The following is a 15,331-nucleotide window of genomic DNA, read 5'->3' on the forward strand; positions in this document are numbered from 1 at the left end:
AATTATTTAATGCGTACTTCCAAGTAATATTTCAGGAAGCAATATGGGAAAGAACTAAAGGTGTAAGGATTGAAGGAAGCATACCGCAATCATGTCAAAAAATTTACACGATTTACAAATTCTTATAGAAATCATTAACAGAGCAAGCCAAAAGATGAGACAACGGGTCAGATTTATGTATTAATTGTCCCAGGTATACATACTCGTCTACTGTCTTAAGTACAGTGTTGTTTATTAATATATCTTGAACATCCACTAGCTCGTTGAACATGGTTTTTGTTTTTACCAAGTTCATTTTTAGGTCAACTTCATTGCTAGCTGCATTTAGGTTGCTTACAAGTTCTTGTAGTTCTGCAGGATTATTAGGAATCAGAACGATATCGTCTGCAAATCGTAAATAGCTGAGATATTCTCTATCAATGGATAGGCCTTTGTTATGCCAGTTTATTTTGCATAATGCCTCTGGTAGTGTAAAATGCTAGAGTGTTTGCATACATTACCTTAGCTTTTGTTTGTCTGGATGTATTTGCTTGGGTCTCTATATACGGTTTGTCAATGCTTCTATTACTGCCTTGGGATTTATAGAATCGAAAACCTTCTCGAAATCTATGAAGGTTAATTCTAGCGGTATTTCATATTCTTTAGCTATACTTTTTGGTCCTCAAAATATATGCATATTATGCACCTTGCTCTAATGACTTTGCAGCATCTAATGCATTATACAATCTGTTGTAGATGGTCTTTGTGATTATCGTGAATATGATTGGTAATAGGCTTATAGGTCTGTAGTGTTTGATATCCTCTGCTACCTTTTTTATGAATGAAAATTGTGTTTGCTATATTTCAGTGGTCTGGTTATGCATCTTAAACTTAGTCAATTTGTAAATATGTCTGCTAAGGTTTTTTTACCAGCGTATTTAAACAGTTCCACTATTATACCATCTATTCCAGCTACTTTACCGCTTTTGATTTTAGTAATTGTCGATTATACTTCTTTCTGAAGGACTTCTGGTACATCTTTTTGGTTACTGATTGTTTCTTCAAGTGTTACAGGGGCTTTGGATAGTTCACTGTAGAATTTAGTCACGAGTTGTATTATTTGATTTCTGTCTGTAATTCTTGTTTTGTGTTTTCGTTTGTTAGAGCAACGATTTGCTTCTTCCCAATGATTAAAGCTTTTCTTATTTTCCTTTAGTTTATTTTATTTTCGTTTGCATTTTTTGCCAGTCTTTTATTTGTATTTGTATTCAATCTGTATTTTTTTATATCTTCCTTAATACTTTCCCTTATTGTTATGTGTATTGTATTCTCTGTATCTTACTACTTATTTTATTTCCGTTCTTTATTTTAGCATTATTTTGATTTTATTAGACAGTTTGCTATATTCATTTTGTTGTTGCGGGCCTCCAATTTTTTTGGCACTATTGTAACATTTTTTTTATAATTAAAATAGAAAATCTAATCTAAATCTAATCTAATCTAAAATTTAATCCCTTTGTATCCGCAAATACATCTGCGAATGGGTTTGAGCAAATTTTATTGGAACATACCGACTATCACGGAGCATCAAAAGATGCCGAAGTAGAATATTTTATGGTAGAGCTTTATTGACTTTTCTTCGGTTCCAGGCGGTTTCTTTTTGATAAATTTGGTAAACAAAGTCGTAAAATCTCTTTATAGTATCTTTCTGAAAGAACCTAATTCAAAAGATTATATCCTGTCTCACGGTTTTTAACTACAATAGTCCCGTTGCCTACCTAGAACTTTTCTATATTCGGCTATCTACCTAGAGATGGAAACAGCTTGGCGTTCTTTTAGGCAAGTTGTCATTTTTGAGTGGAGGATATCCCACTTTTTTTAAGGGACTCTGGGCAGGGCAGCCTTCGAGTAAAGACGCTTGCTTATCTTACCGTTCTCTGTGAATTTTTTTCTTTAATTGTGTATACACTTAAATATTTGAAATATCTTAATCTAATACCATATTATTAGAATAACTATTGTTATAAAGTACCTTTATTTTAATTAACTTCAGTGTTATTATTATCTTGGCAAATAGTAATGATATTACTCAATCCTGGACGAATCTGCGTCAACCATTTCTTCACCTGTAGTTAAGGTTAACTACCGATTTAGCAATTCAATTAAAAGAACATTTAATTCTTTCATACGAACTTTCAATCAGTTATTAAGAACTTCTCACAAATAATAATTACGAACATTCCATATTCAGTCAGAACTGTTAATTAAAATAAAGGAATTCGGTGCGAGACAGATAGTTAACTTACAACCAAGTGCGGGTTGATTTCATTTTTATAATACAGAATTCTTGTAATCTTTTTGTAATCCTTTAAATTTAAATTTAATTAAATTTTGTTTTATTTGCGATAATTGCTATCCATTGTTAAATGTACTGTACCTGTTATCTCGAGATAAGCCCATAAACAGCGAAGAGAGATTTCTTTAATCAGCTTTAGTTGAATTTTTTTAAATACTATCAGGCTCTCTTCACTAATAATTTAATTTGTGCATGACTTTATTATATTGTATCCGTAAAGGTATTTCTTGATCATAATACTGTTTATTTCCATATGTATATAATTATTTATTAATTGATGGTACATTTTTTTTACTTGTGGTTACATTCAGCCGAGTATATAATTGTGTTGTTGAATATATTGTTTTGTTTTATCCATGAATTTTATTTCTCGACTGCTAATAAGTTTCCTGATAAAATAATACCTCTGAATATTTGGTTATTCTTCTTTTTCTTCTTAGGCTTCTGTCGTACATATTTGGACATAGGCCTCTCCCAACTCCTTCCATCGGTCTCTATTCTAAGTAACATATTTCCAATTTGCTTATTACTTTAAATTATTATTATACCTTTAACCAGGAGAAAGATCAGGCTGATTAAGTTTCGTAGGTAAGTAGGTGGACGGAGTCCACCTAATATATTTATTATTTGTTTATGTAGTGTGTTGACAAAATTTATTTAATAATTAACTGTTGATATCTTTCCTTGGATTTGGTCTCAGAACCTAAATATTTTTCCTTATCTCTTTTCGTTTCTGAGGTTTCTTAATTTTCCCCTTGAATTTTAAAAAGTTAAGTGGCGCCCTTTTTCTATCTTATCTTATCTGTGGTAATTTAACCCATCTATCTTTTTGTTTATTTCTGTATCTTTTCTAATATATCTTATCCTGTAGTATCTTTACTTATTTCGTCCGTTGGACCCATTCCCGGTTCCAAAAGCTAGTTTCGAACTCACGACTCGCTCTCCACCAACCATCTGACTGTCGTCCGCAGTGTCTCCATTGGTGACCTTTCTAGCACCATCCAAAGAAGGTTTCTGAGGTTACACCATTAAAAATGATTTCCATTAATTGAGAGCTGTCGATTTGGTAATGTAACCTTTTATCAACTATCCTTTGGAGTGATCTAAGTTTTCTCTTAGATTGTTACTATTTATACCGGGTACTGATGATCTTGTGATTAATTTTATTTTTTCCAGTTTCAGATCTAGAACAATTGTTGTTCTAATTAGTCTATGGTCGCTGCATATTTGAAATATCTTTTTGGTTATAATGAAGTCAATTTCGTTCTTAATGGTTCCATTTGGTGCTACCCAAGTCCATCTTTTGTTTAATTTTTTCTTAAAAAATATATTTGCAATAGACATATTTTGGTAGTGTGCAAACTGAACGAGTCTTTCTCCCCTTTCATTTCTCTAACCGACTCCATACTTTCCTCCTATGATTTGTTCCTTGTCGTTTGTCTTTCCCACTTTGGCATTAAAGTCACCAATTAAATACTTCAAGTGACTTTTATTGTTATTGCTTTATTGTGGATGTATGGATGTATGTAAAATTTTGGTGTAAAACATACTACAATCTTGTTTTATTCCGTGGTTTGTTTTTATTGGTTATGTTTCGTTTGACTATATTTTAGACAGTGTAAATGTAGTTTTGAACATATTTTTCATCACTCTAATTACAATTATTGCTTAATGCCTTTTCACCGTAATTTCAAGCAGTTAATAAAAAATTATTTCGTTAAAGAACCTGCCTTGGCGAAAAAAGTATTGATCTTCTTCTATAAGGACTTCTGTAATATTTTTTAATCTATGATTAATAGTTTTGAAATATATTTTTATATATTGCATTTAATCATTTAATAGACTGATTTCCTTATAGTTTTCGGAATTGTTACAGTCGCCTTTTTTTAAACAGCGATAACTTGCTACATATTAGTAATGTTAGAATTTAAACAACATTGATTGATTGAATCTAATATTCTTAACTGTTAAAAGACACCTCCATATCGTTTTTATTATCGTATTATCACCTTACTTACTTATTGAAGGTACTACATTAATTTATCATTAATATTAGTATCAACATTTATCAGTAAACTCAATATATTAAAGCTCCCTTTATATTTTTAAATTGGTGTTTTATTAAAATAACAGCATTTCAGCCTATTTTTAAACCAAAATAGGGGTTGTTAGGCAACCATATTTTTCACGCTTTTATTTATGGTCGTTGCTGCATTAATTTGCATTTAACAATAACCGTTTATGTATTCGAAAATTCCTACAGTTGTATATTCCGTGTTATGGCTAAAAATCGAATTTGATTCGTACAAATTGATTGTTGAGTTGTTGTTGAACCGCAAAAGTTATAGTTTTGTGAAATATTCATAACTTCGAACCAATAATTTAACTTTCCGTGGATATTTATCGGTTTGTATATTTACGTTTATAGCTTTAATAAAAATTGTTTTATGCCCCTTAACTCTGCAAATATTGTATTGTCTTTCGACTTGAAGTTGCTCTTCGCGACGTTTTATTGTCTTTTTCTTGAATTACGACCGTATCGATTGCAATAACGAACATACGGTATCTTACTACCGGATGTAGATAGGGAGCTGATGTTCCTTTAGGTGTACACCTTCCTGCCCCGATGGGAATTGTATGCGTTAGGATCCAAAATCATCAATATAGACAAATTTTATGTAAAAGTAATAGCATCGATATTGACATATTCATAATATAAGGAAAAAAGGTAAAAAGAATATATCATTATTATAAAACAAGTTGTTTAAAATATAAAGATCGTACTCAAAGACTGGTTTACACAGAAGACACAGTTACTAATTTTATACATACAAAAAAGGGAAAAAATACCTATGTCAGGAGATTTTTAAATTCAAATAATGGAGAAGAAAAGTATTTTTGACGTGAATAAACAATTTATTTTCTAGCTTAGCGCTTTCGTCTTACAAAGCCATCTTCAAAGCTATGGTCAAGTTTTTAAAGTAACACTATTAGGAGTTATCTTGATAAAAAAAACAGAAATTTTCTTTTCCAAGTGGTTCTATATTAAAATGTTTCATTGAAAAAACACAAAAAGACTGTACACAGGAGTCCACAAAAAACACATTTAAACATTTTGGTTATGGTACGGATTATGGTACACCATTACAGGTTAGAAAAATTAGGATAGGGTCTTGGAATCTTAGAAGTCTTACAGAGAAGAGTGTGGAGTTATTAGATGTGTTTAAAAGAAGGAGAGTACAAATTGCTTGTATTCAATAGATTAGGTGGTAAGGACAAAGGGTAAATGAACTAGATGAAGGATAGATGTTGTGGTATGTAGGGAACAGTAACACTAGAAATGGAGTTGGTATAACTGCTGATAGTGAAATAAAAGATAACGTAGTAGAAGTTATAAGGACGAGTGATGGAATAATGTCATTGAAATTTGTACTTAATAAAGAAATATTGAATGTTGTGTGTATATGCTTCACAAAAATAGGGCTAGGTGATAATAAAACAAAAGCTTTCTATGATCAAATATGAGACAGATTGAGTGATATTTCATCAGAGGAGAAAGTTATAATAGGAGGTGATTTTAATGTACACGTGAGCCAATCCAAGACAACGTATGAATCAATACATACAGGACTAGGATTTGAAACTAGAAATAAAGCTGGACATGACATGCTTGAATTAGCAACAGCATTAGATGGCCATTGTCTACACACTCTTTCAAAATAAAAAACTCAACTTGCTACATACAAAACTGGACAAAATCAATTCCAATTAGATTATTTCCTGACAAGAAATGAAGATATACATGAATGTAAGGACTGCAAGGTAATAGATAGTAAGACAGTAAGCAACAACATAAGTTTCTTGTCCTGGACATCGAAGTAAAAGCCAAACCAAACTTAAATATTGGAGAGAACCACAAAAAATCAAGTGGTGGATGTGAAAAGATGAGAAAGATGGCCTATTCAGGTCAAAAATCGTAGAAAAAATGAGTTGGAACATAAAATTATGTCCTAATACAATTTGGAAATGGCCACTATCATTAGAGATACTGTTATTGAAATCGAAAAAACATTAGGAAAGTAGTTTGAGATTAAAGAGACCTGGTAGTGGTCTAACGAAGATCAAGAAAAGAGAGAAGAGAAGATTATATAAACAGTGGCAAGAAAATAGGTCGGACAAAGATCTTCAAAACTATAAGGTCGCCAAAAAGAAAGCAAACGTGGCAATGGCAAAAGCTTAGACAGAAGCGTATAGTAATCTATACGATCAACTTGATACCAAGGAAGGAGAAGCCAATATTTATAAAATAGCCAAACATAGAGCAAAAAAAAGCAAAAGAGTTTAATCAGATTAGATGTATCTAGAAAAAATTAAAATAATAATTTACGATAACGATGTTAAATAGAGATTAAAATAGTACTTTGATAGGTTACTAAATGAAGAATATGACAGAAAACCATTTGAGCTAACGAAGACAATAACAGCAATGGTAACCAAAATAACAAACGAAGAAAATGCTCAAGCATTTGAGGAAAAACTTTTAAAACTTAGTAGGACAAAAACAGAGTATTTGGAATGTTCATTTAAAAATGGAGTTAGTACATATATAATGATATATTTTGATGGGGAAATGATTGTGAAAAGTAATAGTTTTAAGTACTTAATGGGGGAGTAGATGCATGCAGTAGAATTAGAGTCGGATGGATGAAGTAAACGGAAGCGAGTGGTGACAGAAAAATCCCAATGAAGCTGAAGGAAAAATTCTATAAAACAGCCAAAGACCAGCTATGATGTACGGAACCAAATGTTGGGCAATTAAAAAGAAAGAGGAACAACGAAATCATGTGGCGGAAATACAAATGCTAAGATGGATGATTGGAGTGACAAAATAGGATAAACTTAGAAATGAGTACATTAGGAGAAGTCTAGGTGTGGCATGTACAGCAATATCCGAAACCTAAAGGTCACTCAGGTAGTAAATCAAGGAGAGGACACTTTAGTTGAACGCTTTGTTGCAAAGGGTAAACATCAATTTTAAAAGTATTGTGCTCTAAATCAGTAGTGCTTTGTTATAGTTGTGTATACTGATCGCCAGTCTTATTTCACTCTTGAGTAAATTAGGTTCTTCTTCTTTTTTTTTTCAGCTGTTCGATGAACAAGTTCTTGGTGTTGATCATCCTTATATAGATCCCGGCAGTATAATATCCATGTTCTGACAATATATCTTCTCTGTTCGTTCTCATTATTGATGTGTGGTCTTCAATGGCCCAAGTTCTGGCTTTAAAGTCTCTTGTTATGTAGTGTATTTTCTTAAGTAGATCTCTTAATTGATTGTTTTGATCGTGGCTCTTAATTTCTTTTCATATTGTGATAGTACTGTTATTTATTAGCCTTGCATTTTTGTTTTATTTCTTTGTTTGGGTTCTTAGTTTAGCTTTTTCCTTTTCACTATGTACACCACTCCCACAAAGATTTCTTCTATTCTCAATTATTTTAAGAGTTTCATCTGTTATCCAGTGTTTCTGTTCCACAGGATTATTTAGCTTTAAGCGATTAATTGGTGTTGTTACATAATGCTTAATAGTCTCTCGTATTTCTTGTGATATATCGTTACGAATATTAGGCATACTTTTTTTGTATTCATGCAGGTAATTCTTCTTTCTTAGTTATATTCTTTTTGTCTCTGTCCGTTTGTTGGCGCTTTAAGTTTAAGCATAACTTTAGTTAGAAGGAGTGTGTGACCTGATTCGCATACCGCCCGTGGGTATGATTGACTGATACTAACTATTCCTGATTGAATAGTTATTTGTACTATTGAATTTCTTTCAATATTGCAGCTCCTATTTCTGCCTATTCCAATAATTTTGTCAACAATTGAATATAAGACGATTAAAGTGTCGTTTTAAATTTTTATTGATTTTAATTATTTTAGGATCAGTGGGTGATGAGTTTTGACTTAAAAAGTTGTAAAAAAGATATATTAATTATAAATTTTAGAGAAATAGAAAATTACGGATACTTTTAGATACCCTACACAAATCTATACAATAATTATTTTTTATCATTTTTTATCTATGCAATTGTGGTTTTGCTTGGCCCGTCGTTCGACAGACGTAATTGGCTGAAGCGTGTGCGACAGAGTATTCCAAACCTCTTCGAGCGACCTTCAGTTTTATTTGCGTTTGGGTGAACGTCGTGTTTCATCCTTACCACAAGAAACCATCCTAGTACAAACCTCCTCGTTGGTAGAGCTGGGAATCCATATTCGTTGGATCAGAAATACGAGCACTTTTAAGAGCACGTACTCTGATTTGACGAATATTGCTAATTGTACAGGGTGTATCCGATTATTAGTGTGCGCCATATTCGAGCTTTGGCCGGTCCCTTTGGGACCCTTGAGTCCGTGCACCAGTGTAGTTACTAACCGGTCGGACTTTTCGAACTCCTATAAGGCTACACACCCTTCCAGATTCCTGGAAGCCTTAGTTTTCAGAGTAACGTAGGTCCCAAATATCTACGTGGTGAGTAAGTTTTTATTTCCTACTCATCCAGTTACTCTACAAACCATCTTTTGAAATCGTAGGCTTCCACGGCCAGAGTCAGAATTATAGTTTATTCGTCTTCCGGGTTTGGACCGTGTCATTTGTGAGTGACCCAAAAGTGGGTTCATCTCGACGTTTCGCTACAATTGTATGTAGCTTCTTCAGGAGAACAAAAAAGAAAAAGAGACAAAAGACAGGAAGATGGGTAGTTAGCAACGGTAACTCAGTTACTCAACGCAACCAGAGGCGAATACTAACTACCAAGATGGGCATTTGGTCACAGTAACTCAACTACTCAACGCAGCCAGAGGTGAAAACCAAATGCCAGGACAGGGATTCACGTCCAACAGCTCAGAACACTAACGCGTCGAGAGGCAGGGAGGATTCACTCCCTGCCTCTCGACGCGTTAGTGTTCTGAGCTGTTGGACGTGAATCCCTGTCCTGGCATTTGGTTTTCACCTCTGGCTGCGTTGAGTAGTTGAGTTACTGTGACCAAATGCCCATCTTGGTAGTTAGTATTCGCCTCTGGTTGCGTTGATTAACTGAGTTACCGTTGCTAACTACCCATCTTCCTGTCTTTTGTCTCTTTTTCTTTTTTGTTCTCCTGAAGAAGCTACATACAATTGTAGCGAAACGTCGAGATGAACCCACTTTTGGGTCACTCACAAATGACACGGTCCAAACCCGGAAGACGAATAAACTATAAACCATCTTTTATCTATACCTAGATTATATTTTAAAATCCACAAGGAAACTGAATTCCTGCAGTTGGCTATATACCATTAATCACAAAAAGTTTTATTTAATAATTCCTATATAAAAGGTATATTAATATAAAAATCCTATCGGGCTACATCACAGAACGTTTTCGGAATAACTATTCCATCATCAGTGCTGCTTGAATGTACATGTTTTAATCCACTAAACATATGGGTTGTAAACACATAAGTGTGGTCAAATTAGTTTTAAATTACATCTTTGATGTTAAAAAACTAGAATGATTAAGTTATAAACGAAATTTTTTACATGGTAACATAGGGGTTGCTAGCCCCTAAATAAAAATTTCTTTATTATTTTTTAGTTACTAAGTTGTGATACGAAAAATATAAAAAAACTACAAGTAAGTTTAGAAACTGTATATTAAAAACTATCTACGTAAAAAAGGGTACTGTATTTACAAGTGCAATCTTGGCAAGGGAAAAGCTTCTGTAACACATAAAGTGGCAAATTCGTCATGCGTTGGCCATTTATCGCCTCGTATATTGATAAGAGTCCCTAGTAAAGTCCAAGGAAGTGGTGCGAGTGTATCTTATGGACCGGCGACTGGATTTCTATTTCGAATTGAAACAGAGCCGGGCGGTCAGATATAACGAAATTTATTGTTGAAAACAAATTTTAGGTTAATTTATTTAAAGTTATTATTATTTTATTTTTAAAAGCATGTTAATTATTTTTTTTTATTTAGAAATCCACATCAACCACGCAGGGTTATTAGTGGAGTAACGTACACAAGAGTTCATTTTATTTACATTAATCCTCCTTTCCACGGGTGACTTTCTTGTGACACAAATCCACGGGTGGGGTCTATCAGGACCAAACTTTAAACATCCTATTTCTCATTAAAAAAAATTTTTTTTTTAATATTTTTAAGGAAACTTACTGATATAACGTTGTACTACCTAAATGTACATATAATATGTGTATCAATATGTATTGGTATAGTTTACTGCGAAATAACTAACACCATTATTTTTTTACAAGTGTTTATTAAAAAAATTATGAACGGCAAAATACAAAAGAAAAATATAAAAAAAGACCACATTACTACTCTACATACTTACAGTAATACAATTAAAAATTAAATATCCAAAATTAAAATTTGAAACAGAAAATAGAGGGGGTTAAATAATGTTAATTTTGTTTCTACACAATCAGCACAACACGCCTTTATATGTTCCATACATAACCAGTTTTTACACAATTGGCAAAAATATCTAGTTTTTCTTTTTTTACAATACTTACACATCCCCGTTTTGCTGGGGCTGGGTCATCCCTAGTCGTTTGCTCAATTCCAGAAAATTTTGCAGCAAGTAACCGTGATGTTCTCGGTATACGCATATTTGGTGCTCGTATTTTCATTTTTTTCTGGACTACCGCAATTCCTAAAGACTTCAGAAACAATCGACGAAAAGACCGAAATTCTGCATTCGTATTATTGAATCTTAGTATATAATAAATGTATTTATAGCTGCAATGTTAGCCAAGCCATAGCACAAAAACAAGAAACGCCCACTCACGGGTGGGGTCTGTCAGGACACTTTTACAGGTAGCGATTGAAGGGATTCATACAATTTCACCAAATTATGCTAAAGTGTACTATTCATTGCCATTAAAAGATACACCGAGTGTAGGAAAAAATACAAAAAAAAAATTGAAAAAATTAAGCAAATTCATTTATAGTTGTCCTGATAGACCCCACCCGTGGGAAGGAGGGTTAAATAGATGTATATAAACGTAAATATTTTAAATAATTTATTGCATGGTCAGTGTTTATGGTTAAAGTGGTTTTGATGTCATCTGAGATTCCATATTTTCTTCTCATTTCTTCGTGATACTGGCAGTCAATCAGAATATGTTTCACCGTCAATGGGAGAGAACAGTTTCTGCAGGTTGGAGAAGATTCTTTGTTGATTAAGAATTTATAGGTCAGTGCAGTGTGTCCAATTCTTAGTCGGTTAGTTATTACTTGGTCCCTTCTATTGGATGGATTATTCAAGATGGTCTTCACAAAGGGATAAGTCTCATATAGTTTGGTTCCTGAATCTTTCCAGTAGTCTTGCTATATGTTCATACAGTGGTCTTTAATTAGGTTTTTGAGATCGGAGTATGGGTAATTTCTTGATTTGGTTGTGTATTGTAAGTTTATTCGACTTGTGTATGCTAGGTTGTCCACTTTCTTATTTCCAGCTATTCCTACATTCGACGGTACCCAGATAAATGCTACTTGTTTTCGAGTTGATTGAATTATATTTATCTCATTTTTTATAGCCCGAAATATTGGATTTGTAGGGTATATTTGTTTTACACCTAATAGAGCATTTAATAAGTCAGTGATGATGACACATTTAGTCTCACTACGCGTTTTGAAGAAAATTAAGGCTTCCAAAATGGCTGTGGTCTCGCCTGTGAGGATGCAGAAGTTTGTAGATATGGATATAGTGTGAGTAGTGTATTTACAGTAGTATGCAGGAGCGTGTCCGTCATGAAATTTAGAGGCATCACATTTAAAATGACTATATTTCGGGACAGCTGATAACGTTGTAGATTTCTATATTAATTATTTACTTTTTACGATTCAAAAGGTTTTGGAAAAACATAAACGTAATTAAACACTAACGCTTATAAAGTAGACACTCTCTATTAGCTCCTGGTTTGTTCTTCTGCGCCATTCCTCGTTAGTTTTATCCCTCCAAAAACTTTTCTCGGGATTTTTCTCTCCCAAATCCCTATCTTTTGTTCTTCATTTTGATTTATTAAATAAGTTTCACATGCATTCAATACTGTTGGTGACAATATTTGATCAATAATTGTTGAGAACGATAAAAGTACGCAAGACTGCATACCTTGGACACATACTAAGAAATAATAAATATAGCCTTCTGCAGGTCATCATGCAGGGTAGAGTCGATGGCAAAAAGGGAATAGGTAGAAAGAGGAAGTCATGGCTGCGAAATATTCGAGACTGGACAAACATGACTGTAGACGAATTATTCCACGTTGCAAAAGACAGAGAAGCTTTTAAAAATGTGGTCGCCAACCTCCGTTAATGGGGACGGCATAGGAAGAAGAAGAAGGTGTCAATATTGTTTCTTAAGTTCGAATCTTGGCTGCCCTGGACACGTTTTTTATCTTTAACAGTGCGTTTAATGATGCTACTGTTTTGCTGCCTTTCAACAACTGCTTATCTATTTCTCTCTCTCTCTTCGTCTCCTCTATTTGTAACCGTTAGTCCAAGGTACTCAAATTCTGTTACCTTCTTAAATTTATACTCTACCTGATTCGTTCTTAGAGTAATCAAATAATTTTCTTCTGCATTTTTGCCTTTCATTTCCATATACTTGATTTATAGTCAGGCCATATTTTCTACCTTCTTCTTTAAATTTGGCAAACATTTTTCGAAGTTCTTATCTTGAACATGTCAGAAGTATACCTTTACATTGTTAAGAATCATTATGCATGTCTGGATCTTGGCTCTTCTAATTATTTTTTTTAGTACTAGGTTCAATGAGTCTGTTGACAGATGATCTCCCTGTTTTAATCCTCTATTGACGTTAAAAGGATTTGAAAGACTTCCTTCTATTAATACTTTATTGACTGTATTAGTTAGTATCATTTTAACTAATCGTATCAGTTTCTCTGATATTTCTGGTGCGCTAATTGCTTCGTATAGTCCGTTTTATGAGATTAAGCCGTAGGCGTGTTTAAAATCAATAAAGAGCATATGCAATCCATATGCAAAAGTTTGTTTCACAACTGTTGTTTTGTAATAACTTAAGCATAAAAATATAATTGGTTGTTGTTCGTCCATGTCTGAAACCAGCCTGGTATTCTCCTATTAGCTCTGTCTCATAAGTTTTTAATCTACTTCGTATAAATATTGTTAATACTTTATCTACCTACTACTTCTGATAGTGCATTCCTCTGTAATTTTCACAGACAGTTTTATTACATTTCTTGTAACTTGGACAGATGAGTGCTGTGTTCCATTGATCCGGCATTTTTTCGCTTTCCCAAATTTTTATAATAAGTCGAGCTATCTTTTGCTGCAGTATATCTTCTCCTACTTTTAATATTTCGGCTGACACTCCGCTTTCTTCTGCACTTTTATTATTTTTGTAAACTTTTATTACTTCGGTTACCTCCTGATCTATCGGTTCTTGTGGTTGTTGGTCTGTTTCTTCTTGTGTCTGTTGTTGTATTTCTGTTCTTGTTTGGCCTTATCTGTTTAATTTTTCCGTATTGTCTCCTACTAACATACCTTTACACTAAACATCTTTATTTCTACAAAACATTGTACTTTTACTTTATGTCACACGTGACTTTTTTTTACTTCCTGGCTTCTTAAAACCTTGAACATAGTTGTCTTCTATTATTTTTAGTAATTTTTCTAGTAATTTTCTCTTTTTTTGTCTGCATAATCGTTTAGCTTCTCTGCTTTTGGTTTGATAATGCTCTCCTTTTTTCTGTATTACTTCTAATATTTTCCTGTTATTCCTTTGCGCTACCATTCTTTTGCAGTCCTCATTAAACCAGTGTTCTCTCTTTTCTTTTTTTGCGTTTACAATGCTAAGGTCTGTGGTTTGTATAATGACTGTTTGTATTTTGTTCCTGTCTGATATTACTTAAAAATCAGTTACTACTCTTATTCTCTTTGATACCATTAAACCCATCTCCAGGTATCTATTTAGCCTGCCGCGTTTAAAAAGAGTACTTTTTTCAACTTTCACTATCTCACTTCCCAGCTACTTGGTTTCTTGTAAGGCCATGACTTCAATTCCATATTTCTCACGTTTTTCATCTAAATTTCTTAATGCTTCTTTCTCGTAAGTCCCTTTTACGTTCCATGTTCCCACTTTCAATCTATTTTCTATTTGTTTGTCTTCTTTCTTGCTATCTTCTTTTCCTTCCTTCAAAATCATCATTCATTTCGTAGCTATATCGTTGCCATTGTTCCTTTGTTGCTTCATCATCATCAGCATCCAGCCTTTATTTATCACGCCCACTGTTGGGCATAGGCCTCCCGTAAACTCCTCAATTATTTGCGATTTTGTGCTCTTTGTTGCCAATTTTTCGTTATACGTCTGATGTCGTCAGCCCAACGTGTAGGTGGTCTTCCTCTACTACGTTTGTCTGCTCTTGGCCTCCAATGTGTAATTTTGTTCGTCCATCGTGAGTCATGCATTCTCGCTACATGGCCTGCCCAATTGAATTTTAGTTCCACTATGCGTTCCACAACATAAGCAATACTTGTCCTTCTTCGCAGGTCTTCGTTTCTTATTCGGTCCCGCAACGTCACTTACAGCATAGACCGTTCCATTCGTCTCTGTGCCACTCTCAATTTAGAAGTCGTAGTCTTGGTTAGAGTCATAGTTTCCGCCCCATAGGTCATGACCGCTAATACACATTAATCAATGTTTGGTTATCCCTGCTGATTCTTATTTCGTGACCCAAATATGTATATTTCTCCACCAGTTCTACCACTTTGTTTTAAATAGGTATCTTTGTTACTTACTGTTTATTAATTTTTTGACGATTGTGCAGGTTCCCCTTTTTTATTTCGTATAGCTATTCTTTCTCTTCATCCCATTTTTATTCCCTACCATCTACTGTTAACTTTTATATCCCATTCTTGCCAAACTTTGGCAAGAATAAGATATATTCCTTTTTTTTCCT

General features: G+C 33.5%; 1 protein-coding gene across 4 annotated transcripts in view; it reads left to right on the plus strand.

The window, feature by feature from the left end:
* Camta (Calmodulin-binding transcription activator) overlaps positions 1 to 15,331 on the plus strand; it is a 1,863,487-nt gene that overhangs the window by 983,299 nt on the left and 864,857 nt on the right. The gene's annotated exons all lie outside the window — the stretch shown is intronic.

This window comes from Diabrotica undecimpunctata, chromosome 5 (assembly GCF_040954645.1).
Source record: "Diabrotica undecimpunctata isolate CICGRU chromosome 5, icDiaUnde3, whole genome shotgun sequence".
NCBI classification, from domain to species: domain Eukaryota; kingdom Metazoa; phylum Arthropoda; class Insecta; order Coleoptera; family Chrysomelidae; genus Diabrotica; species Diabrotica undecimpunctata.